The following is a 25,872-nucleotide window of genomic DNA, read 5'->3' on the forward strand; positions in this document are numbered from 1 at the left end:
AAACACAAAAGTATATTCAAATAATTCCTTGTAAGTAGCATTTTTAATGAAATACGTTAGTATAGAACAGAAATGTACAAGTAAAAGAAAATGAGAAGGTTAACATTCAGGTATTCGGTTGCAAACTATACAATTATGAGTTCTATAGCCTTAGGTCATAGAGCTGAGAGATCTGATGAAAATGTTAGTGTTAAATATGATTTTATGATTGGAATTCACATGCCATATTCTTCTGAGGAAACGTGCTGCCCCCGTTATTTTTTTATCACTGTTATCATTTGAAATAAAAGCTAGGTAAGGTATTTCATGCAACCTTAATCATAACATCTTTTTTTTGTAAAACATAAAATGTATTATTATCAGTTTACCTTCCCAGTTTTATCCATGTTAGAATACTGGAGCTCTAGTAAGGTGATTATATACAAAAGGAGGAATTAAGGGTAAAAATAAAAGTGTTTTAGGTGCTTGGCAGTACAAACCATATAGAAATGTGTTCTGACAAATCATGTACGAATGTTATACATGCTCTAGGCATCTGCCACGATTTGCAGGGAGAAGCACATAAACTGACGTGTGGAATACTAATAATCTTGGCAGATTTGAGTCATTTTTCGTTAATGTCTGCCTTCGGGAAAACTACAAATTGCTGCACATTCTTTGAAAACCACCATGCTGACCTTTTTCTTGATGTCAGAGCCTGCCATTCCCAGCAGCTCTTGTTGAGGTGTGGAAAGTAATGAGGGAGGCACAAATTGAAAGGGGAGCATACAAATGAAAACAACAGCAAACCGATATTGTCAAAGAGGGTGAGTCTGAGATAGAAAGAGAGAGCTGAAAAGGTCAACCAGGAGTGCAGGCCTGTTGCAAATGTCTCTGGGGGAAGGTTTGTATTGATTTACAGAGGAGGATGGTACTGAAAACCTAGCACAATTGTATCATTCCCAATACCCATACCAAATAAAATAACATCATATAATGCATAGAATTAACCTAAAAAAGTTATTCTTAGGAAAGGGGAACCATTAAACCATTTTCACTTTATTCAGAATCTTTTGATATTGCTGGTAATCTTATGTGACAACTTTTATAGGATAGCAGTTGCCTTATGCATTTCTGTGTTCTGCTAAAACATAATTCGGTATCATCATTTCTCTAATAAAGTTAACAAACATGTTCAAACCATGAAATGTAAAAAACGTATGTTTTTTTGGGGGGGGATTGTTAGTTTTATCAGTCTACAAGAAACAAATGGACCGGCAAGGGTGATTTTCAGGATTAATTTATGGGAATTACTCTCACATATGGTGGGTATGGAGGCCTCTTGACATTAATCATAAAAACATTAAGCTAATGTTTTTAATGATGTTGAAACATTTGCAATTGTCAATGCAAAAGTAATGATGTGAGCCATCTTGCAGTGTAATCAGGAATATTCAGGTTCTGTTTTATAATCTCTAGCTTGTCTGATTCTGTCATGATTAATGTCTTCTTCCACAGTAATGATTTGTACTAAGTGGGTTGAGGGCTACATCTTTCAAACACTTGCTCGGGAGTTACTCAGCAAAGCCCTTACAACTACCTGACATGTTCTTAATGTGTCTGTTTATACTGGTGTCCTTGCTTAGTTGCCTATTCAAGGGAAACAATCAGTGGTTCAAACTGATGTGGGTTTTCACACTTTATGGTATTTGACATCAAGAAAGATTTGCTGGATTTATCTTGAGGGTACATTTTCTAAAACAAAAGAAAATGAAAAAGTGGCTTGACATTGAAAGGACTGGGGTTTCACTATTTAATAATTGGCTGAAAATGTATAAGTTAATGGCTATAATTAATGACAGCAACATCAAATATGGCAATGGTGAACACAAAATGTAATATTAATCACAGATAATGCTTGTACATCATGCCAGAGGAACTATTTAATGTTCTTAACCCAACACCAGAGGTGAGTTGTCGCTTTTTATTTACGAGCTGGAAGGAGATAAAATTCTGACTGTTAAAACTGGAGAAGAGAGGGTACAATTGTTAGCATTTATAAAAGGAACTCTTTCGTAGTAGTTAGTTTCAATTATTACCTGGTCCGCATTTTACATAGCTGAGAAAGTGACAACAAAAACATTATTCCTTTTGACATTCGGAATTACCTTGAATCACATACTGCAAAATACAATAGGCAAAAAGTGGACTGAATTGTGCAAGAGACCAATATAAATGGTACTGAACAAACAATTGATTTGGGCACATCACTTACAGTATCACCACAAGGCCTTTACACTGCTTTTCTATAAGGTATAATTTTTAAATGTAAAAATAGTTATTTTGGTATCAAAGAAAAATGAAATTGCTGCCTTCAAAAAGGATTTGTGGTATTGTTGTATTTACTGCTATAGTTCCTACACTTATTGCATTATTGTAAAACTGTAAATCCTGTGTTAATAAGGTAAGAACTGTGTTTCTCATCTCTTATTAATATTAAAGATATCCAAGATACAGAACAGGATTAAAGTGATATATTTATATTTTTATGTGGATCAGTTTAATGGTTTCCTTTAAATATCAGATTGTTAGGAAAACTGTTAGCGTACATTTCCTTTAAAATAACAATCCAATGTCTTACACCTTCTAAGTATTTAAGATATCTTACAAAACACCTGGAGATACTGTACAGTATTTGCTGGGAGGCACATATGTATGCACTTTGTTTTTCACTTTACATACTAACTGGACTTTTCCTATTTATCTCAAATAAGATTTTTTTTTGGCTTTAGGCTACTGCATCACATTTACATCTAGGTACTGACCTAGCGGTCCATATAGTACAAAAGAAACATTTCGAATTGAACAAATCTAAGGCTAAAGAAACTGACCTGGTACATATTTCTGGCGGCTTATTGTTATTAGAATCACAGCAACCCAGAGCCTATTCCGGAAACTTTGGTCCAAGATAAGACAACCCCTGAATGAAACACCTGTGCATTGCAAGACCATATCTTTTCTAGATATTATAGGACACAATGCTGTAATGTCTAACCTGTTTAGCTTCCATTTAATGGGGAAATAGCTTCTTATAATTAGTTTAAGAAATTCTGTTAATTAATATTACTACTTCTACTACTACTAATAATACAACATCCATTGCACAAGTGATTCTAGAGCAACATACTGAAATGTTTTACAACACATAAAAAACTTATTTCATACAATAAAACAAAAATATATACAGTATAGAGACATGGAAACAAAGGAGAGACAGAATATAAAACACTGGAATGTTTGGGGGGATGGCATTTCAGAGCTTAAGGGCATAAAAAGAAAAGGCCCTATCACCTGTACAGTGTATATAAATAATGTAAACATGTAAGAAACTTAAATAATCTGAGCAAAGACTGGAAAACAGTAAACACGTTTTCTACATACTGAGGAACCATATCATATTGAGTCCTGAATGAAAGCAGAAAGTACCAAAAGTAGTAGTAGTTAAAAATAACCTAGAAACCTGTCAAGATGTCACTCAAAGACTTTAAGACAGTAGTAATGTGAAAAACTGATCAGGGTATTCTGAACATATTATACATTTCTAAATATTGTTTCTGAGTCTTGTTTCCTGCAATCCTTTAAAAGACAAATGCATTAACCTGTTTCTCTGCTACAGACACAGACATAGGTTAACCCCAAATTCATTATTTTAGTTCAAACATCAAGCACAATGCTGTCTAATGACAAAGTTACAGAACTGGTTTTATATTAATGGGTGATACCTAATATCATAACTTAAGTCTTATCGCAATGAAGAGGCAAAAAAAGTTTCAGTAAAGTAAAAATGTTATAAAATATGGACACTTAGGAAGGTAAGATTTAAATCATTTAAGAGCAGTACCAAAGACACCAAACAAATTTTCTAACCACGTGAATAGAATGTCATGATTTACAGTAGCATTTTAAATGCTGCTTACACCAAGCCATAATGGCTAGAAGATGCCAAAACATCACTATATTCATAAAACATTCCTTTATTAGCAGAAGATGTTAACTCAAACCAGAAATTTAACACTCAACACTGCTGTGCATTAGTATAGGAAAGATATAAAGTTTTAACAGGGGACAAGGTATCAAGTGTATGTTAGAAAGCTATTGAACAGCTGTGCCTTGTGTACCAAATGATAGCAGACAAAAAAAACAAGAATGTGAAGAGCAGAATCAGCAAAAATAATGTGGTCGACTGACCACCAATTGTGAAATCTTATAGACCGGAAAGGCATAAAGTGAGAAACAGGACATTCCAGATGGAAAGTAACAGCTATGTGATCAGAAAGACCCACATCAAGACGAGTCAGTTAAGAGACAAAAGTACTATGGGAAATAACTATATCCAGTATGTGACTTTTAATATGGCCTTTATTAGTGGACAAGCTGTATAAGATCAAAGCTATCCAAATGAGCTAGAAGGTCCACATCCAGATTGGAATGTTGAAAGTAAATGTGAATATAAAAATCACCCATTTACATTTATCAGTCTGTATGCTATGTAGGATGTTAGAAATATAATATATATATATTATAATATATATCATATTTCTAATATTAGAATATTAGAAAACTGAACTAAGAGGGTAAAATGGTTATGAGGTCTCAACTCCATAATAACAATAGACTGAAGAAGAGAGAATTCTAAAAACAAACACCCAAAGGATAAATACTGGGGTAAACCAATGGGTCTCCTCAGAAAATGAGGAGGTAGAGCACCTTCATTGATACACTAGATAATGGAATGGTGTTCCTCAAGCAATCCATAAACGGGTGGTACTGTACAATCAGACTGACCAGAACGCCATCGTTTTGTTTGCGCCGAGTCTCCCATTGTGTTCAGTGATCCCGCCCGCGGGTCCGTTGAGTCTATTATTGGCAATGGGACACACATCTCATTTCATCACGTTTTAAACTAAAAAAAACACAAAACCTTTACAGAAAACCTCATATCAACCAAAAATAGATAACTGAAGCTTCACATAACAGTTTTCAGAACTGTTCTACACCACTGCAATTGGTCATAACAACACTTTTTATGCTATCTCTTTATAATTCCAGGAGGAAATTGTTTCTGGATGTAGGAAATACTAAGGGGAACCCCAGTGCAAACCTGTAATTTGTATATTCTCCCTGTGTTCATGTGGGTTTCCTTCTACAGTCCAAAGACCATAACGGTAGGTTAATTGGCTTCTGGGAAAATTGGATGATGTATTGGTGTGTGCCTTGAGATGGATGGCGTCCTGTCTTTAGGGTGTATCCTGCTTTGTACACATTACTTATCGGGATAGGCTTGTCAAGCTCCCCGTCAGCCCTGTACTAGATAAAGTGGTCAGAAAATCTATGGAAGTATAATACATTCAGTGGTTCTCAAACTGTGGTACCCCCAGGTAGTACGCCAGATGACCCTAGTAATTTGTTGTGTGTACTGAAAAATTGAGAATAAAAAATTGAATAATTAAAAAATATGGCAATTTTTCATTTGTAATCAGAAAGCTTGACACGTGTTTTCATATGTTCTATTTTAACAGAATTAGTTTATTTGTCAAATACACAACCTACATACTTAGCTACAGATGCAGCCATTCAAAATGGGTGAGGTATTTCGCGGCATACCCCGGTGGGCGTGTCGCGGTATCACGCGGTATCACGCAGTTCACGTGTGTCACGTGACTAACTATCCGGCGTCGCCTTGTAAAACCGCCAGGGGGAGCTTAACCTCTCATGTACAGCATTTGAGCCTTTAATTTTGAACTGTGTATTACAGCATGTTAATCATCAGTCATTAAAATATTGGTATATTTTATGAAAGCAAGATTGCTCAGTTGGACAAAAGTACACAACCTACCTTTATCAGAAATATTTATGCATCAAAGCCTTTACTGAAGATATTACTAATAGTATTAATAATGGATGACTTTGGACAAGCTGTATACTCAAAGTATAATTTATTTAGCACATTTGTACAAGCACTTGGAATCTGTCCAAGCCATGCTTTGTTAGGCATTTTGTTTTACTTCAACGGGCATAAAAACTCCTTTGCTTTTAACAGGGCATTTCATAATTTCTAACTACGAAAATGATTTAAAATGCGACACCTATCATTCAACTAGAGCTTAAAATATCACAAGGAAAAATACACACCGGTATTCCATTTCTCCCTAAACATTGTAAGCTTCGAAGTCTTTAACGTGATACCGGAGTCAACAAGCATACTTTTAGAATTTGATTAAAAGGGAATATAATATGGAATTGCGTATCTCAAGAATTTAATAACGGTATGATTATATCCGTGTACTGCGGCAGGGCTGTGTAGGGCTGTTTTGCCTGCCTGTTTATGCGAGCTGTCTTGTAGACTACTGGTCTAGGTGTGTGACTACCAACTGGCAGGTTGTGTGTTCAAATCCAGCTGGTGCTGGACTTTTCATTTTTATTTATTTATTTTTTAATCGCGTAACATAAACATATTACCGTATGCAAACTGTACTGTATACAGTATGTATATGTATATTTAATGTCTTAACTGTGCCCGTTTAATTTAATTTAAAAAAAATATTTAAAACACGAACATTAAGCTGTTTACATCTTCTGCCTGAGAACAGTCATCCGTTGCTACCCAACGCAGAATGGTGATTGGCTGACACCATCTGACACCCCTCTGATTGGAGAAAAAAGACGTGCTGGTTTGCTATACATACTGTACCAGGAAGAGGATTTCTTTCTATTCAAAACGTGTATTTTAAGTTTAAGAAGTAAAAACCTTACAGCGTACACAGATTTCTAAACTGTTCAGGATTGTTATCTTTGTCTTATGCATAATAATGTTCACCGCTCTGTCCAGCAAATTAATAATAAACTTTATTTTATATAGCGTTTTAAACGAATAAGTAATTAGATTGCTCATAAACCTAATCACTTGCTTTTTCTTTTTATTTAGGCTCAGATTTCAACTATAGATCGTATTATTAATAACCATAATAACAACCAACCAACAAAAACAACCATATAAACATAATACCAACCAAAAACATAGATAACAACCACAATACAAAATCAAATAATCAAACCATTTTACTCTCGCAAAGTCCTCCAATTATCATAATCCCGCCCCTTATGCACAACCAAACCTTCCTCCCATCCCAGTTTATCCTGTTTATCATAAACAAAATCCACCTCAATGTTCAACATAAAGCATTACACAAAATCAATACCTCAACACTCCATACTCAACAACGATAATTCACAAACAGCCAGAACATGTAACTATACATTCCCAAACAGACCTAATTTCCATAGCCCCGCCCCTTATGCAAAACCTCCCCTGTTCTCTCTCTCCCCTGGCGGGGGATAAATAAATAAACATAAACGTTATATTAAATTTATTATATTTATAATAAAATAAATTTATTATTTATTAATACGGGATAAATAAATAAACAATGGGTTTAGAAATGAGTTATTTCAAGATGAAAAAGAAAACATACACGAAACATGGTTTCATTACGACCAGAATCGGTCTTGAGATATTTTTAACTTGATTTACAGTATTTGAGAGGTATGTCTTAACACCGATACTACAGTGCTTAAGTACTGCTCACGTATATGTTTCTAGGTTTATATTATGCATTTCATATGGTCAAATTACTTTTGAGCAACTAATAAGAAGCGCAAAACGGTATGCGTTTTACTTTCGTTTTGTGCTGGGACCCGTGGATTGATTAGAGATATCAAGTACATACAAGTCATTTTTTAAATGTTGTAGTTCGTCTTGAAAAAATGTTATGAATACATCATCTATCAACAATCACACAGGTTCTGTTTCCATATTGCGGATTTTGGTTAGGTATTATCAAATTCAGTGGCGCTGTTAGTTTACTGAGTCCCATGTCACATGGTCTGTGATTGAAACCTGTAAAACCGGTTTAATTAGTCACAGCCAGCACTCCTCAGGTGTGAGGGTCTTCTGCTCAGAATGAAACGCTAAAATGTTTGTGTATATTCTAATGGTAGTGGGGGCAGGGTGTGTGGGAACAGGTTTGGTTGAAATTGCATTGGAGATCTATGTTCTTCACACCTGAAACATTTTCTCTGAAAGCATTTTCTTCGCAGTTTAACCGATCTTGTTACAGCATGTTACAGTTTACTATTATTAACTATATTAATTTTAAGTGCTTAATGTAAAATCTTGTAAAAATATATTTTCATTGTTCAAATATACATTAAGTCTGACTATCATATAATAAGTTAAATACAAAACTAAAGAAAAAATAGGGTTAAATATAATTCAAAATATTTTGCTAACAATGTTAACTGTTTATGAATAATAAAATGTATTAACTAAGGAGTAGGATGGCCCAGTTGTTAGTATGTTTTTTGTTTTGTTTCTTTTTCATAAATACAACAGTAGTACCTGATGTCTCAGTAGCTTTCAAAATTAAATTATGCAATAAATAACCACATGTAAGACTCTGATGCTTAAAATGTTTAGGGAGAAAGTGGAATACTGGTGTGTATTTTTTCTTTAAACTACCAATACCAGCCATATACAGTCTGTAACGTAGGGATTTCTATATGTCTTTATTTAGTGGTTACATTAGTGATAAAGGCTAAACTTTTAGCTTCAGTAACGTGTACATATCTCCCCTTTTTATAAAACGACATGGTTGAAAACTGTTCCAGAGCCACTGTTGTTTCACCAGTGAAAAGTACATCATGAAATGCCTCTCCCTGTTCAATCCACTGGAAAAAAGAAAAGGAGCATAAAGCTTCTGATGGTCATAAACGATATTCATTTAGGAGCAGCATCAGAGGTATGTTTTTAACTGCACTGTATTGGAGAGAATACCATAGTGTGTTTTTTTTTTTTACTCCCTGGCAGAAACTGGCTTCCAGAAGAATCAGTATGGCTCAGATATTAAATAAAACTTCACTCGCACCAAACAAATGTATATTTCTAAATATCACAACATGATCGAATTTAAGTCATTTTAATAACAATGAATAGTCACCTATGCGTTACAATATAAACATTTATATTGATTTAAATCGCGTTTAAATCACCTTTATTTAAAACCCATAAATAAAGCTGATACTGTTTAGACTTTCAATTATTTAAAACTGTATTAAAGCAGCACGATACACAATGCGACGTAAATCGCTATCTTTGTCTTCTGTGTAATAATGTTCACCTCTCTGTCCAGCAAATTTACAATAGTAATAATAATGAACTTTATTGTATATGGCACCTTTAAAGGTGGCTCCTCAAAGCGCTTTACAGGTTAAAAACAATACTGTTAGGCTGGGAAAACGATTTTTTTTTAAGAAATACAAAATGAGATATAATGATATGTTCCGGCTTAGACATTAACGAAGAGCATAACGCGTGTACTGTATACACTGCAAGTACAACCCCCCTCTCTGCAGGAGTGCTGGCTGTGACGAATTGAACCGGTTTCACGGGTATTTTCAAAGTAGGAGGCGAGATTTCCAGCGAAAGACACCTCCCCCCCCTCAAAAACCCAGTAAGTACAGTACTTACTAGTTAAAGGCTAGGCTCCCGACTACGGCGAAAGGAACCCTTCTTTCATTAGAAGACAATGAACATATTTTAGCCCTGAATGAATTAATAGCAAACATGGTTTACATAAAAGACATTTTTCCAAGAAAGTTTAGCCTTTGTCACTAATGAAACCACTAAATAAAGACATAAATATAAAAATCTTAAGATTTTTAAAAGACATGACTTTGCTAAAATTTATTTGAAAATAAAAACAATTACAACTGCCAGGGGAGAGAGAGAACAGGGGAGGGATGTTGGTTTTGCATAAGGGGCGGGGCTATGGAAATTAGGTCTGTTTGGGAATGTGTAGTTACATGTTCTGGCTGTTTGTGAATTATCGTTGTTGAGTATGGAGTGTTGTGGTATTGATTTTGTGTAATGCTTTATGTTGAACATTGAGGTGGATTTTGTTTATGATAAACAGGATAAACTGGGATGGGAGGAAGGTGCGGTTTTGCGTAAGGGGCGGGATTATGATAATTGGAGTACTTTGCGAGAGTAAAATGGTTTGATTATTTGATTTTGTATTGTGGTTGTTATCTATGTTTTTGGTTGGTATTATGTTTATATGGTTGTTTTTGTTGGTTGGTTGTTATTATGGTTATTAATAATACAATCTATAGTTGAAATCTGAGCCTAAATAAAAAGAAAAAGCAAGTGATTAGGTTTATGAGCAATCTAATTACTTATTCGTTTAAAACGCTATATAAAATAAAGTTTATTATTAATTTGCTGGACAGAGCGGTGAACATTATTATGCATAAGACAAAGATAACGATCCTGATCAGTTTAGAAATCTGTGTACGCTGTAAGGTTTTTACTTCTTAAACTTTTAAAATACACATTTTGAATAGAAAGAAATCCTCTTCCTGGTACAGTATGTATAGCAAACCAGCACGTCTTTTTTCTCCAATCAGAGGGGTGTCAGATGGTGTCAGTCAATCACCATTCTGAAGCCCTACCATAATCTCTGGTATGGGGAGACCCCAGAATTCTGTCCCATCATTTAAACAGATGATAGATACTTTTATTGATCACGTGAGGGAAATGAGTAAATCATTTTCATTTTAGGAAATTATTAAACGCAAAGGAGATTGTCTGTTATAGCGGACCTAAAAACAAGAGTTCGCTGGCATTATATCCTGGAAGACACAGACCGGCGCCAGACCGGTAAAATGCCTGATGAACTAGGGATTGGACAGTTTCCAAGTGCTTGTACAATCGATGGAAATGTTCAAATAAATGTGCAAAAGAAATAAACAAAATAATCATTTATTTCTTTATCATATTGGGTAGCTAATGTCCTCTCTTTGCAATTTAGTGGCTGTGTTTCTGCGTTGGGTGGCAACGGGTGACTGTTCTCAGGCGGAAGATGTAAACAGCTTAATGTTCGTGTTAAATATTTTTTTTTAAATTCAATTAAACGGGCACAGTTAAGACATTAAATATACATATACATACTGTATACAGTACAGTTTGCATGTTACGCGATTAAAAAATAAATAAATAAAAATGAAAAGTCCAGCACTAGCTGGATTTGAACACACAACCTGCCAGTTGGTAGTCACACACCTAGACCAGTAGGCTACAAGACAGCTCGCATGAACAGGCAGGCGAAACAGCCCTACACAGCCCTGCCGCAGTACACGGATATAATCATACCGTTATTAAATTCTTGAGATATGCGATTCCATATTATATTCCCTTTTAATCAAATTCTAAAAGTATGCTTGTTGACTCCGGTATCACGTTAGTTAAAGACTTCGAAGCTTACAATGTTTAGGGAGAAATGGAATACTGGTGTGTATTTTTTTCTTTAAAGTACCGAGACCAGCTATATACTGTATGTTTACGTTCTAAAATTAATATCGTTTATGGCCTTCACACACGTTACAGTATGCTCCTATTCTTTTTATGCTCAGCTACTAAGATTTCCTTTCAGTGGTAAAATTCAATATCTACAACGGGCACAGTAAAGACGTTTACAGTAAGTCTTTCTACGACAGACCAACGGATCACGAGTGCCCCTGTCGGTCAACCAATCACGCACCGCGGTACCCCGTGTCATCTTACCTGCAGTATGTGTCTGTACCGCACACTTTGAATGGCTGCATCTGTATGTTGATACAACATGCGCTAATACTTGAGTGTTCAAACTCCTCTTCAGCTTTCAGAGACACAGCTTAGCGCCACATTCGCCAACAGAACAAGTGATCGAAAATGAATACCTCACAAAAATCTAGTATTATTTCATGGCTGGAAGGAATAGATGCCAAGAGTACTGACACCAGCTCTGATAGATCACACACACCCGTTGAGAACAAGGAGGATTACAGACGTAGCCATTCAAAGTTCGCCGTACAAACCTGTACTGCACGCATCTACCCACAAACCACCGCAGAGTACCGCGATACATGGTTGACTGGCCAAAATGACCGACAGCACTCGTGGTACATTGGTCAGTAGTGAAAATTATTTAATGATTTAATCATTTAATCTCTTTAGTGTGAACATTTTAATCTGCTTAGTTTTGAATATTCATATGGAATTTAACCACTAAAGGGAATTTTTAGTAGCTGAGCATAAAAAGAAGAGGAACATAATGCATCTGATGGTCATAAACGATATTAATTTAGGAACATTCATTTAGGGCTATTACTTCATTTAGGGCTAAAATACGTTCATTGTCTTCCAATCGAGTCAGGTTGACATTGGAAGCTTGCCACACCCGGACTGTTAAACCAACGCATTAGCACGTCAAAGCCCATTGAGGGTATTGAGCCAGTATTGGCTTTAGTATTCCCCCCCTTTCCCCTCAATTCAATTCAATTCAAGGTGTTTTATTTGCATGACAGATGGGTACAAGCAGTGTTGGGTATGTATATTGTAATGCTTACGGCCGACAGGCACTGTGTAAGAGCCGGCGTACCACTGAAGGGAAATCTTAGTTCTCTCTTTAGCTCACGGGGCTAGGTCGCTGCAGAGAGACGCGGAAGTCCCGGGTTCGAGCCCCGGACGGTGCAGGGGCCGACCTAATGCGGCAAGGGCGCCCGCCTGAGCCCCCGCTGCGTTACAATATGTTTAGAAATCCTTTCACCTGGCAATCTACCTGAATCTACAGATGATGGATACTTTTATTGATCCCGTGAGGGAAATAAAGTAAATCATTTTCATTTTAGGAAATTATTAAACGCTCGGTTAAAAGCAAAGGAGATTGTCTGTTATAGTGGACATAAAAACAAGAGTTCGCTGGTATTATATAATTATACGAATTACATGAATATAATTATATCTTATTAATTTCTTGAGATACGCGATTCTTTTAATACAGTCTTTGCTGTGCTCTAGAGGATCCTTGTGATATTTCGAGCTCTGGTTGAATGATAAGTGTCGCAGTTTAAATCATTTCGTAGTTAGAAATTATGGAACACTCTGTTAAAAGCAAGGGAGTTTTTATGTCCGTTGCAGTTCTTTTGCAACATGAATATAATATGCATATCCACATCAAAGCCCATTGAGGACCCGGGTACAATAGTTGTTTTGTCCCTTGATTTACTGATCTGCATTAATTAAATCTTGTCAATCAGGTCTTTTTTTCTCAGGTCATTTACACATGCACGACTTTAAAAGCTAGCAAGACAGGTTTCGATTCACATTAGCTGGCGAGCCTTGTTAAAAATATATGAATATAATTATATCGTTATTAATTTCTTTAGATACGCGATTCCATATTATATTCCCTTTTAATCAAATTCTAAAAGTATGCTTGTTGACTCTGGTATCACGTTAGTTAAAGACTTCAATGCTTAAAATGTTTAGGGAGAAATGGAATACTGGTGTGTATTTTTTTCTTTAAAGTACCGAGACCAGCTATATACTGTATGTTTACGTTCTAAAATTAATATCGTTTATGGCCTTCACACACGTTACAGTATGCTCCTATTCTTTTTATGCTCAGCTACTAAGATTTCCCTTCAGTGGTAAAATTCAATATCTACAACGGGCACAGTAAAGACGTTTACAGTAAGTCTTTCTACGACAGACCAACGGATCACGAGTGCCCCTGTCGGTCAACCAATCACGCACCGCGGTACCCCGTGTCATCTTACCTGCAGTATGTGTCTGTACCGCACACTTTGAATGGCTGCATCTGTATGTTGATACAACATGCGCTAATACTTGAGTGTTCAAACTCCTCTTCAGCTTTCAGAGACACAGCTTAGCGCCACATTCGCCAACAGAACAAGTGATCGAAAATGAATACCTCACAAAAATCTAGTATTATTTCATGGCTGGAAGGAATAGATGCCAAGAGTACTGACACCAGCTCTGATAGATCACACACACCCGTTGAGAACAAGGAGGATTACAGACGTAGCCATTCAAAGTTCGCCGTACAAACCTGTACTGCACGCATCTACCCACAAACCACCGCAGAGTACCGCGATACATGGTTGACTGGCCAAAATGACCGACAGCACTCGTGGTACATTGGTCAGTAGTGAAAATTATTTAATGATTTAATCATTTAATCTCTTTAGTGTGAACATTTTAATCTGCTTAGTTTTGAATATTCATATGGAATTTAACCACTAAAGGGAATTTTTAGTAGCTGAGCATAAAAAGAAGAGGAACATAATGCATCTGATGGTCATAAACGATATTAATTTAGGAACATTCATTTAGGGCTATTACTTCATTTAGGGCTAAAATACGTTCATTGTCTTCCAATCGAGTCAGGTTGACATTGGAAGCTTGCCACACCCGGACTGTTAAACCAACGCATTAGCACGTCAAAGCCCATTGAGGGTATTGAGCCAGTATTGGCTTTAGTATTCCCCCCCTTTCCCCTCAATTCAATTCAATTCAAGGTGTTTTATTTGCATGACAGATGGGTACAAGCAGTGTTGGGTATGTATATTGTAATGCTTACGGCCGACAGGCACTGTGTAAGAGCCGGCGTACCACTGAAGGGAAATCTTAGTTCTCTCTTTAGCTCACGGGGCTAGGTCGCTGCAGAGAGACGCGGAAGTCCCGGGTTCGAGCCCCGGACGGTGCAGGGGCCGACCTAATGCGGCAAGGGCGCCCGCCTGAGCCCCCGCTGCGTTACAATATGTTTAGAAATCCTTTCACCTGGCAATCTACCTGAATCTACAGATGATGGATACTTTTATTGATCCCGTGAGGGAAATAAAGTAAATCATTTTCATTTTAGGAAATTATTAAACGCTCGGTTAAAAGCAAAGGAGATTGTCTGTTATAGTGGACATAAAAACAAGAGTTCGCTGGTATTATATAATTATACGAATTACATGAATATAATTATATCTTATTAATTTCTTGAGATACGCGATTCTTTTAATACAGTCTTTGCTGTGCTCTAGAGGATCCTTGTGATATTTCGAGCTCTGGTTGAATGATAAGTGTCGCAGTTTAAATCATTTCGTAGTTAGAAATTATGGAACACTCTGTTAAAAGCAAGGGAGTTTTTATGTCCGTTGCAGTTCTTTTGCAACATGAATATAATATGCATATCCACATCAAAGCCCATTGAGGACCCGGGTACAATAGTTGTTTTGTCCCTTGATTTACTGATCTGCATTAATTAAATCTTGTCAATCAGGTCTTTTTTTCTCAGGTCATTTACACATGCACGACTTTAAAAGCTAGCAAGACAGGTTTCGATTCACATTAGCTGGCGAGCCTTGTTAAAAATATATGAATATAATTATATCGTTATTAATTTCTTTAGATACGCGATTCCATATTATATTCCCTTTTAATCAAATTCTAAAAGTATGCTTGTTGACTCTGGTATCACGTTAGTTAAAGACTTCAATGCTTAAAATGTTTAGGGAGAAATGGAATACTGGTGTGTATTTTTTCTTTAAAGTACCAAGACCAGCCATATACTGTATGTTTAAGTTCCAAAATGAATATCGTTTATGGACTTCACACGCGTTGCAGTATGCTCCTATTCTTTTTATGCTCAGGCACTAAGATTTCCCTTCTGCTTTGTGTAAGAATGGTATCAAAAGCAATCTTAAGTGGTGAGAAAGCTGTGCTCAATGTATATAAGGGACTTAAAAGTAAAAGGAGATGCTTCATATTGCTTGACTAATTTTAAAAACTAAGTTATAAATGCAGACGCTCCCTCGATGCGCTGCTCTGGTATGCCGGCTCTTACACAGTGCCTATCGGCCATAAGCGTTACAATATACATACCCAACACTGCTTGTACCCATCTGTCATGCAAATAAAACACCTTGAATTGAACTGAATTGAGGGGAAAGGGGGGGAATACTAAAGCCAATACTGGCTCAATACCCTCAATCGGCTTTGACGTGCTAATGCGTTGGTTTAACAGTCCGGGTGTGGCGAGCTTCCAATGTCAACTCGACTCGATTGGAAGACAATGAACGTATTTTAGCCCTAAATGAATTAATAGCAAACATGGTTTACATAAAATACATTTTTCCAAGAAAGTTTATAATAATACGATCTATAGTTGAAATCTGAGCCTACTGTAAATATAAAGGAAATGCATTTTCAGAGAGCAATCACGCTGTGTTTATGTAGAAGAAGCGATTAGGTTTATGAGCAATCTAATTACCTATTCGCTTAAAACGCTATATAAAATAAAGTTTATTTAGAGATGAATGATCAGTGTCGCAGTTTAAATAATTTTTGTAGGAGGGCTTGGACAGATTCTAAGTGCATTTTTGCAATTTACGTTGCATTGTCCAATGTTCTGTTGTAATACAGGCTAGAATACAGTAACAGTAGTCTAAGCTTTATCAGCCTATTTAAAATATTTTTTTTGAATCCTCGGCGGAACACACTACTAAGGAATCAGTGCGTTTATACAGTATCTCACCTTTAAACACATATATTTAAACACGCGTTTACGATTTAAATCAAAATGCGATTCAAATCAATATAAATGTTTATTTTGTAACGCATAGGTGACTATTCATTGTTATTAAAAAGACTTAAATTTGATCATGTCGTGATATTTAGAAATATAAATTTGTTTAGTGCGAGTGAGGTTTTATTTAATCTCTGACCAAGGGAAACGTTTCATTTTTTCAAAGAAATGTTTGTTAAAAAATAAAGTCATAGTTCCATGGGATTCAATCACAGACCATGTGACATGGGAGTCAGGAAACTAACACACAGCGCCACCGGATTTAATAATGCAATAAAAACGCTATAAAATAATGTGACTAGGCACAGAAAACGTTAACAGCACAGTACAATAATAAATGCTGACCATGACTTTAGAAGCATAAATTACCTTACACTCAATTTAAACACAAGCTGTCTTTCTGTATGAACCTCTAAGCTGGTTCATACAGAAAATGTAGAAATGTAATTGCCTGATTATGATTAAAAAACACATAATTAAACACGCGTTTGCGATTTAAATCAGAACATGATTTAAATCAATATAAATGTTTATATTGTAACGCATACTGTCCAGCCTCCATTTCTCTATAAAAATTTACTCTGTTGCACACACACACACACAATAGAAGCAGGAACCGCTGTCAGAAAGGAAGAAGGTGACTATTCATTGTTATCAAAAATGACTTAGAATCGATCATGTTGCGATATTTTGAAATATAAAAGTCAATTGATTGTCCATAATATCGCTGTTCTATTTTTTCGAAGAAATGTTTGTTAAAAGAAAAGTCCAGCACCAGCTGGATTCGAACACACAGCATGTGCATTGTTAGTCACACACCTAGACCAGTAGGCTTCAAGACAGCTTGTATGAACAGGGAGGCGAAACAGCCCTACACAGCCCTGTCGCAGTACACAAATATAATCATACCGTTATTAAATTCTTTAGATACGCGATTCCATATTATATTCCCTATTAATCATATTCTAAAAGTATGCTTGTTCACTCCGGTATCATGTTAGTTAAAGACTTCGAAGCTTCAAATGTTTAGGGAGAAATGGAATACTGGTGTGTATTTTTTTTCTTTAAAGTACCAAGACCAGCTATATACTGTATGCTTATGTTCCAAAATTAATATCGTTTATGGCCTTCACACGCGTTACAGTATGCTCCTATTCTTTTTATGCTTAGCTACTAAGATTTCCCTTCAGTGGTAAAATTCAATATCTACAACGGGCACAGTAAAAATGTTTACAGTAAGTCTTTCTACGACAGACCAATGGACCACGAGTGCCCCTGTCGGTCAACCAATCACGTACCGCGTCATCTTGCCAATTACCTGCGGTACGTGTCTGTACCGCACACTTTGAATGGCTGCATCTGTATCTATTAAAATGTGTAGGGCTGTTTCACTGCTTGTCATGCGACTGCATCAGTGGCGTGATGGTTAGTGACTGATTTATAAGTGTGAGGTTGGGTGTTCAAATCCAACTATCGCCACAAGCTTTCTTTAACAAATAAACATTTCTTTAAAAAACTAAAATAGCAATAGCAAAATAGCAATATTATGGACACTTTATTGACTTTTTTATATTTCTAAATATCACATGTTTGAATCCAAGTCATTTATCAATAACAATGAATAGTTTCAAACTGCTACTGATATAATTATCATCAATATGTGAAAAAAGTAAATCCTGTTTTTTTATGGTCTGTAGCTCAAATCCTGCTTAACTAAAAATTAGACACAAGAAGGGTATTATTGGACAATGTTGTGAGGCTAAAGAAATCAATAACCGTATTAATTCAAAGATCTATATATATTTAACGCATACGCCTGACATTAGATGCTGTGTCTGCTCGCCTGCGCGGTGACGTCACCTGTGCCGTGTGGATCCCTTTAGATCTCCCTTCAGATTTAAAAGGTTATTAATATCTTCAGTGTCACATTAACATTGGAATGTTCTTCCAAGTGTAAAAAGAGGCGATACTCAACGGGTCTCCTTCATACATTTTCAGTTTACAGACCATACAAGATAATTTTTTATGAATAAGGTGTTCTGTATCGCATTACAATTGGAACACTTTTCACAGGTGTACTGTAAATCCACCTATTTTCTAACCGCTTTATCCAGGACAAGTAACAGTTTCACAACTCTCCCTCCCCCCTGCCTGTCTGACTTTCTTTTTAACCCTTCTGTGTTCGAATCGCAGCGGGTAAGAAATACATTTTTCCAAGAAAGATCTGATGACGAGGAAGAAAAATCTCCCGTTTTTCATGCACAAAAAGTGGTTATTAACTATTAAAACCTGTATCGCTTTTAAAGTCATGCAATTTCTAAGTTAAGCAGGAACACATCATTACATCTATTTTTTTTGTTTTTTTTTATTATTAAAAAATTCGATTACCCAGCCTAAGGGGCGTTTATAATATTGTGGCATTATTATATAGGACGGACACAGTGACTCAGGCACTCTTTGAATGAAAAACAGAACTTTATTTTTCAGTACAGCTGAGTACAGAGAGACACACACACACTTTTTCATTGACAAAAAGTAATGCCACACTCTCTTGTTAAACGCACACAGGCAGCTGAAGCACTACGTCTCTTCCCGTAAAAAGTCTTTGTCTCCATACTATATACTCACAGATTTTTTTGTGTAATGTGAACTCAGACCAATCCCTTGGTGTATTTATATTATATTCTCATGTACGAGTAGAATAGGTTAATTGTCTTCCAATGAAAGAAAGGTATCTTTCGGCCAAGACAGTCAGGAGACAGCAGAAACTCGCCACACCCGGAGTGTTACAGTACTCAATCAACCTTAATAGCCTTGCAAATGAGCTCACACTGTTGGATATATTGTAACGCAACGGGGGCTCATGCGGGCGCCCTTGCCGCATCTGGTCGGCCCCATCCCGACTGGAGGCTCGAACTCGGGACTTCCGCGTCTCTCTGCAGCGACCTAGCCCCGTGAGCTAAAGAGAGATCTTCCCACAGCCCAGTAGCTGTGGTCCTGCTATCACAGGGAAGGGCGGTGACGTCACCCGCTCTGGTACGCCGGCTCTTACACACAGTGCTTGTCGGCCATAAGCGTTACAATATACTGTACTCGACGCTCCAGAGATGTCACATTTTACTGTATGTCAAACCGGTTGCTTTCTATTGCAGATGTTCTCCCGTGGAGACTTTTTTCTTCATAGCACTTTACACTTAGTTTACATTACTGAGTGAAATAGGTTTAATACAGGTGGGTAGCGGCGTACAGCATGTGTAGGCTGCAAAGGAACAAGTAATAGGTTTATTCCATGCTGAAAAGAGAAGACAACAACGTTTTGGTCGTTTCAGGCTGTGCTGTTCTGCTTCCTATTGTGATATATGGGTTTTTCGCTTGAAGCCGTATTGAGCAGTATTTCTCACTTTGTGAACATGTGTACACAGCGCCCCCCCCCCGGGTTCCATTTAGTGCATAATTATGCATCGATGAAAAACCGAAGGTTTAAAAAAAAAGAATTAGCTCACTGATAGTTTTATATGGAGGCTGTGAAGATTTCCACGTCGTGGACTTTAAAATGCATTTGGTTTGAAGGCATTCTTTATTTCCCTTCAAAAGATATTGACAGAAGAATATTCAAGCGTGGTAAAAAAAATGGCTTAAAAACTACATAGTGAAAACTATGGTGAAAACAGCCAAATGTACTTTGTACACACAGCAAGTTTTTTTGTAACTCTAGGAGGTTTTGTGAAAAAGCTACAGGCATGCCAATTGTAATCGTTTTTATTTTTAAATACATTTTAGAAAAGTGTCATCTATACAAAAAAGTTGCATTTAATACCACTCAATATTAATATATTAATAGAGCTAAGCTCTCTATTAAGGCTCAGATCAAAGATCAAGCACAGATCAAACAGCAGGATCTCATACACTGGGAGTGATCTGTGAACTGGTTGAGTGTGAATTGTGGTGCTCTAGCAGGGCTGGCAGTGCTGAAAAAAATGGTTTAACAACTCTTAAACATACTGTAGTTTTTCAGTGAAAAGACCACTGATATTTTTTCTCCCCCCTACATTCTTAGAGCAGAATGGAATTTATTATTAGCACAATTTATTATAGTGCTAAATTTAATATTATTGATTACTAATAGTTTATGCTAACACCTAACTTTCTTGATTAGATGTATTTAAAACAATGAACTAAGTGTAACATAGCATTCAGAAATACAATCGAGAATAGTTTTGTGATGTGTGTATAGATTAAACTTTTCTAAACTGTATAACAAAATTAAATATAATTAAAATCTGTAATCTTTCCACCTGTAATGTCATTAGAAAGTACGATAAGTTCCTGCTTTGTCTAACAATGGTATTAAAAAGTAGTCTGGGTGCTGAGAAACCTGTGCTTAATGATAATCAAGGGACTTGATTATCTACGTTGTTTAATTTTAAACACTAAGTTATGAATGCAGATGCAATTGGTGCTTTACAGCCATTGTGCAATACTGAGCTCCGCGCTTCCTCCCTCTCTTGGTGCCGCCTCCCCCACTGATGGAGCGCAGTGGACGGCAAGCTGTTTTCAGAGCCTGTGATTGAGGAAGAAAAGACCTGCTGATCTGTTCTACATACCAGGAAGACAACAGAATTTGATTTTTTATTTTTAAACATTTAATTAAGAAGTAAAAGCCTTTCAGTGTACACAGAGATTCTAAGCTGATCAGGAGGAAGAAAAATTACCCATTTTTCGCGCATAAAAAGTGGTTAACTATCGAAACCTGTTTTTATAGCTATTAAAGTCGTGCAATGTCTAAGCAGGAACACATCATTATATCTTGTTTTTGCTTTATTTTTTAAGAATGAAAAAAAACTAATTTTAAAGACCTCTACTTGTGAAAGTTTTCGCAGCCTGTACATAAAACTATATACACAGTACTCCTGACAGCAGGAACATTCCTATTCTTTACTCAGCAGCTTAATAAAAACAGCAGCCATGGTGTTCAAACTGTTTTTTTACACAGAAGAGTGACACAGCTTCGCGTTGTGAATCTGTTTTTCCGTTCTACAAAGAAAGTGGAATACAGTAATACTACCTGCTATACAGATACATATATGTAGATATTTAGATCCTTAAATTAATATCATTATTAATTTCTTACATATGTGATTCCATACTACAGATGCAGCCATTCAAAATGGGTGGGGTATTTCGTGGCATACCGCGGTAGGCGTGTCGCGGTATCACGCGGTATCACGCAGTATCATGCGGTTAATCGCGTCATTTGACGTCATGCCGGAAACTATCCGGCGTCACCTTGTAAAACTGCCAGGGGGAGCTTAACCTCTCATGTACAGCATTTGAGCTTTTAATTTTGAACTGTGTATTACAGCATGTTAATCATTAGTCATTCAAATGTTGGTATATTTTATGAAAGCAAGATTGCTCAGTTGGACAAAAGTATACAACCTACCTTTATCAGAAATATTTATGCATCAAAGCATTTACCGAAGATATTACTAATAGTATTAATAATGAATGACTTTGGACAAGCTGTATACTCAAAGTATAATTTCTTTAGCACATTTGTACAAGCACTTGGAATCTGTCCAAGCCATACTTTGTCAGGCATTTTGTTTTACTTCAACGGGCATAAAAACTTCCTTGCTTTTAACAGGGCGTTTCATAATTTCTAACTACGAAAATGATTTAAAATGCGACACCTATCATTCAACTAGAGCTTAAAATATCACAAGGAAAAATACACACCGGTATTCCATTTCTCCCCACACACACAGGGGAGATAACAGGGATAACAATGAATAGTCACCTTCTTCCCTTCTGACAACGGTCCCTGCTTCTGCTTCCTGCTTCTATTGTGTGTGTGTGTAATGGAGTAAATTTTTATAGAGAAATGGAGGCTGGACAGTATGCGTTACAATATAAACATTTATATTGATTTAAATCGTGTTTTGATTTAAATCGCAAACGCATGTTTAATTATATGTGTTTTTTTAATCATAATCAGGCTAATGCAATATAAATTGATACAGTATCTTTGTCTTCTAAGTATCTTAATAAACTTTCAGCATAGCTTTCTACCCGTTTAGATTTATTTTTCTTGGGATTTTGGGATCAAACGTGGAAGGATTAGATTGTAATCGTTTTTAGTTTTCAAATACGTTTTAGAAAAGTGTAATCTATACCTGCCCAGACTGTACGTCTTCCTAAACCCCACCTTTCACTCCTGTCCTGCTCTTCCCCGCGCACCCCAGCCGGGCGCTCTTCGGCCTCTGCCCGGGACGAATGTATATTTTGATATTTACACCCGGCGCGGCACCGAGGGAGCGTCTGCATTTATAACTTAGTTTTTAAAATTAGTCAAGCAATATGAAGCATCTCCTTTTACTTTTAAGTCCCTTAAATACATTGAGCACAGCATTCTCACCACTTAAGATTGCTTTTTGATACCATCCTTACACAAAGTAGAAACTTTCCGACGACATACAGTACAAGTGGAAAGATTACAGATTTTAATCTTCTTTAATTTTTTTACGTTATACGTTTTAGGAACGTTTCATCTAAACAAACACCACAAAACTATTCTCGATTGTATTTCTGAATGTTATGTTACACCTACAGTAGTTCACTGCTTTAAATACATCGAATTAAGAAAGTTAGGTGTGGCACTTTAGATCTTTTTTTCTGAACCAGGGAAAATCTGATTATGTTTCTCTATAACAATAATAAAAAACATTATTTTACATATCACCTTTAAAAGTGGCATCTCAAAGCAATACAGTAGATGGAAAAACAGTTAAAAGGGACCAAAGTAAATACCAGACAATTAGCCATACAGAACATTAAAGTGCCCCTTTTCCATTCAGCGGGTGCCTGACCCGCTGTGTCCTATCTTCTGACAGTCGCCGTTGTGAATGTCTGTAGAGTGTATCTTATTTTTAGTACTATATTTTTGTATTATATTCCCTATAAATCAAACTCTGAGAGTATGTCACGGCTTGTCCCCTCCTCCCGCCCCTCTCTGTGTACAGTATAGCCTCCTGTCCAGCCAGCACATGTCCACAGACATTCACAATAGCGACATATCATAAAACGTTTGCACATATAGTTAAATTATTAGTTGTTTTTCAGGAAGTTAAAAAAAACACTTGAATTACTTATCCAGTCTCCCGAAATAAAGTTATTTTTCAAGCAATGCAACAAACGTCGGGCAATGTGTTTTTTTTTTAATCCAACATTGACAGCCACATCTTAAATCTTGTCAGTCAGCTCTTTTTTCTCTATTTGAATTGTGGCTTACACATCGCACGACTTTAAAAGCTAGAAAGACAGGTTTCAATTCACATTAGCTGGCGAGCCTTGTTAACAAAAAAACAGACAATACACAGGGAGGGGGAGGTCAAGCCAGAGAGAGAGTTTTTTACCCTCTGTCTAAAAACCCAAATAACCCGGGGCAGAGACTCTGGGGGGATCATTGCGTGGTACAGAGTGGAGCTCAGTCAATTCTTATGGAATGTGTTTTTCTTTCTTCTTTTTTTCAGCATGGAGTAAACCTGTTACTTGATTCATATGGATGCCCAGTTACGTTATACATCTTAGGAACGTTTCGTCTAAACAAACACCACAAAACTATTCTTGATTGTATTTCTGAATGTTATGTTACACCTACAGTAGTTCACTGCTTTAAATACATCGAATTAAGACACCCAAATTAATAATGTAACATGCCACTGTTTGTGCATGAACAAAGTTATACTGAGATTTCCTTAGATACGCGATTAAAAAAAAATTAAAAAAAATGTTGAATCCCCGGCGGAACACATTCCACAAGAATCAGCGCTTTTACAGTATATATCGCCATTAAAGGTGGCTTCTCAAAACGCTTTCAGGATTAAAACAACACGAACAGCAACAACAACAATATTGTATTTCATTGCACTTTGAAAACCAAGTAATAACTTAACTATATGTGCAAACGTTTCATATGTTGCTGTTGTGAATGGAGTGTATCTTATTTGCCTTGCATCCTGGTTATCTCGCTCGCCCTCCCCCCCTCTCTCCCTCAATTCAATTCAATTCAAGGTGTTTTATTAGCATGACAGATGGGTACAATCAGTGTTGGGTATTTACTTTGCTTTGAGATTCCACTTTTAAAGGTGATATATAAATTTTTTACTAAAATAAATTGATATCTTTGCCTTCTAAATATCTTAATAAACTTTCAGCATAGCTTTCTCCCCGTTTAGACTTATTTTACTTAACTAGTATACTTTAGATCTTTTTTTCTGAACCGGGGAAAATCTGATCATGTTTCTCTATAACAACAATAAAAAAACATTATTTTACATATCACCTTTATGTGATATCACCTTAAGGATGCGCGAAGAAATTTAAAATAGTCTTCTTTAGGTGTGAGGGTAGGAGTGGATCACAGCAGACATAATCAGCAAATTAGGAAAACAAAGCACTGGAGAGGTGAGACGTTTATCCGGAGAGCGAATGATCAGAAAAAGGAACAGCTGTTACACCCAGGTTTTATGCTCTCTCTCTGTTGAATGAATTAAAGCATTTTATTAAAAATGCGTTTGCATTTGTCTGGGTATTTAGTTTGTAATCTGTGGTTTACATCTATGTATTGTTTTGAGATGCCACTTTTAAAGGTGATATGTAAAATAAAGTTTTTTATTATTGTTATAGAGAAACATGATCAGATTTTCCCTGGTTCAGAAAAAAGACGATTAAAATCTGTAATCTTTGCACTTGTATGTCATTGGAAATTACAATCAGTTTCTGCTTTGTGTAAGGATGGTGTCAAAAAGTAATCTAAGTGGTGAGAAAGCTGTGCTCCTCAAAGCGCTTTACAGGATAAAAACAATAACAACAATAGTGGCTGGGCAAACAATTTTTTTTTATAGAAATACAAAATGAGATACTGTATAATGATGTGCATGAACAAAGTTATACTGCAATTTTCCTTAGATACGCGATAAAAAATAAATACATTTTTTGAATCCCCGGAGGAACACATTCCGTAAGAATCAGCGCTTTTATACAGTATATCGCCTTTAAACACATATATTTAAACATTCGTTTACGATTTAAATCAAAACGAGATTCAAATCAATATAAATGTTTATTTTTTACCGCATAGGTGACTATTCATTGTTATTAAAAAGACTTAAATTCGATCATGTTGTGATATTTAGAAATATAAATTTGTTTGGTGTGAGTGAGGTTTTATTTAATCTCTGACCAAGGGAAACGTTTCATTTTTTCAAAGAAATGTTTGTTAAAAAATAAAGTCATAGTTCCATGGGATTCAATCACAGACCATGTGACGTGGAGGTCAGGAACCTAACCCACAGCG

This window comes from Lepisosteus oculatus, chromosome 4 (assembly GCF_040954835.1).
Source record: "Lepisosteus oculatus isolate fLepOcu1 chromosome 4, fLepOcu1.hap2, whole genome shotgun sequence".
Taxonomy (NCBI): Eukaryota; Metazoa; Chordata; class Actinopteri; order Semionotiformes; family Lepisosteidae; genus Lepisosteus; species Lepisosteus oculatus.